The sequence below is a fragment of the Bison bison genome, unplaced genomic scaffold (assembly GCF_000754665.1).
Source record: "Bison bison bison isolate TAMUID 2011002044 unplaced genomic scaffold, Bison_UMD1.0 scf7180017864456, whole genome shotgun sequence".
Taxonomy (NCBI): Eukaryota; Metazoa; Chordata; class Mammalia; order Artiodactyla; family Bovidae; genus Bison; species Bison bison.
Window position 1 is genome coordinate 52,965 of NW_011495018.1, and position 2,725 is coordinate 55,689.

Sequence of the window (2,725 nt, forward strand, 5' to 3'; positions counted from 1 at the left end):
GGGGGGACATCGCTGAGGCCGCAGCGGGGCAGGCAGGCGGCCGCACGGCCTCCCGCCCCCTCACCGAAAGCTCCAGTATGAGAGCGGAGAGGAGGCAGGCCGGGGGCACAGCCCACCCTGGGCCCAGGGAGGCCCCCCGGGGGACGGAAGGCGTCTGGGGCCCCTGGGGCGCAGCCTCCCCGCTGCCCCGTCATCATGTGCCAGGGCGGTCGTGGCCCAGGGAGCGGCTCAGTGGCCGCACTCAGCGCCGCACAGCTGTGAGCTTCTCATAGCTTTATTGCGTTGAGGGGTTTCCCCCCACTCCTAGTTTTCTGGGAGATGTGATGAAATTATTTCGGATTTTGTCAACGGCCTTTTCTCCATCAGTTGAGATGACCGTGTGGTTTTCTCCTTTATTCCTTGCATTAATGCATTCTTTATGTGGGACTACCCTGTGTTCCTGGGATAGAGCTCACTTGGTCATGGTGAATACTGTTTTGCCATATTTTTGGATTCAATTTGAGTTCGGCAGCGTGTTTTGTTGAGAATTCCTGCCTCTATATGCATAAAGGATATTCATGTATCATTTTCTCTTCTTGTGATGTCTTTACCGGGACCCCCTGTCAAAGTAGTGCTGGCCTCATAGAATGCGTTAAGAGCTATTCCTTCCTCTTCAGTTTTTTGAAGAATTGAGAAGGATCTGTGTGGTTCTTTTTTTAAATGTTTGGTAGAATTCACCCATGAAGCCATCTTGTCAATTTTCTTTATTGGGAGGTTTCTGATTACTGATTCAGACTTTACTGTTAGAAGTTTGTTGAAATTTTTTATTTCTTCTTGAGTCAGCTTAGGCGATTTGAGTGTTTGGAGGGATTTCTCTGTTTCTTTTGTGTTATCTAGTTTGTTGGAATAGAGTTGCTAATTGACTGATAGTCTGTGGATGCGGCAGTTCCTTCTGTCACTGCAGGGCTGGTGCTGTCGTTTCCACTTTCGCTTCTGCTTTTAGTAACCTGTGTCTTCTTTCTTCGTCAGTCTAGCTAAAGGTCTGTCCATTTTGTTGATCTTGCATTTGTTTTCCTGTTATTTTCTGTGCTCTATATTTAGTAACCACCCCCAACTTTGGATTTAGCTTTTTTCCCCCACATTCCTTAAGGTGTAAAGTTAGATTGTTGGTGAGGTCCGTCTTCTTTCTCAACGCTGGCATTTGCAGCAGTGGTCTTCCCCTGAGCCCTGCTTTTGTCGTGTCCCGTAAGTTTTCCTAATGTGCTCTTGATCCCGTTGATTTAAAGCTGGAAAGCTGCCTCGGATGCTTTGTGTCATTAAAAGCCATAAGCTATGTTGAGGGGCTGGTCTGTGCATATGTGTGTGTGCCTGTGTGTTCTAAGTCACACACAGGCATTGGTTCTAAGTCACTGAACCTTGAACTGGAACAAAATGTGATTCCACTTCTTGGGACTTGGTATTTCAGAAATTTAGCTGTGATTTCCATAATTCGATATGGAGCCAAATGAAAAGCAAACTGATGAAATAATTGCAGCTTTGACGTCTGTGTTGTTACTCTGTTTTTACTTCAGGAGAAAGGGGGAACACTGCTTCTGCACCAGTGGCCCACGGCCGACTTCCAAAGTGGAGGGATGACGGAAGGGAATTTCCTCCCAGGTTTGTAGGCTGGGAAGTGCCTGTGCTTTTAGAGTCTCTGTAGAGCTGGTACAGTCATGGCCATAAGCACAGGTAGTGCCCGTTCAGCGCGGAACACAGGGTGGGCATGGAGCGGGCCCTTTGCGAACAACCAGGGACCCTCGCTGTGCTCACGAGGAAACCGAGCCCTGGGGTCTGCTCTCTGGGTTGTTCTGGCAGGTACCTCACACTTCTATAGCCATAGAAACGTGGAGGTACATTTCTGCGGGAAAAAGTGATCTTAAGACAGTAAATACTTTATAATTTACTTCTAAGATAAGATGACTATCTGCTAAAAAATAGAGTAGCCCATCCTTGTTAGCGTAGGGGCCGAGGTGTACACTGGGAAGGCTGAACACGTGGATTCGAGCAGCAGCCGCTCCCTCAGGCACTGCGGAGCCTGTGAGAGAGAAACTCTGATTTAAAATAGTGAACAAGAATGTGACTGTGGGTAATTATTAAGCTGAGCTCTAGACCCAGCCATTCAGGCTGTTTGCTGGTGCGGCCGGGGGAGATGAAGACGGCAGCCCAGACGCTCAGGACCTGCGAGGAGCTGGGCTGCGGGGGAACCTGTACCCCCTGGCGCACCCGGCGCCCCGGCTACACTTTACTCCACGTGCTGAAATATACATCAGATGGCTACAGTGTTAGCAGCTGTAAACATTCAAATTATAGGGAAAACGAGAAACTAGAACTGAGCAAAGCAGTGTTTTGAGGAAAGATTACTTCCTAAAGTTTAGAGTGGTCAAAAAGGCACACTTTCAGATACATGAGAATTTAAATGATGAGAGAATAATGAGAAATGCAGGAGATTAAAAAGTGAACACTGGAAAGGTATTTGCACCAGTTTGGCCCCTAAATGGTACACTTCTGTGATGCCTGAGCAGTTGCACCAGTCAGGTTAGGAGACGCCGAGCTGCAGTAACAAACAGCCCTGACTGCGAGGCGCCCTCTCGGCCCAGGCGTGTGGCTCCATGTTGCACTGGCTGAGGTCTGGGGAGAACCCACACGGTTCCTGCGTGTCAGCTGTTGGCCAGTTTATCTGGTCGTGACCTAAATCCACCTGCCCCTG

The 2,725-nt window shown here is 48.9% G+C and overlaps 1 protein-coding gene across 1 annotated transcript in view; it reads left to right on the plus strand.

Moving 5' to 3' along the window:
• CFAP46 (cilia and flagella associated protein 46) overlaps window positions 1–2,725 on the plus strand; it is a gene marked incomplete at its 5' end in the record, with an annotated part of 97,130 nt that overhangs the window by 43,885 nt on the left and 50,520 nt on the right. The gene's annotated exons all lie outside the window — the stretch shown is intronic.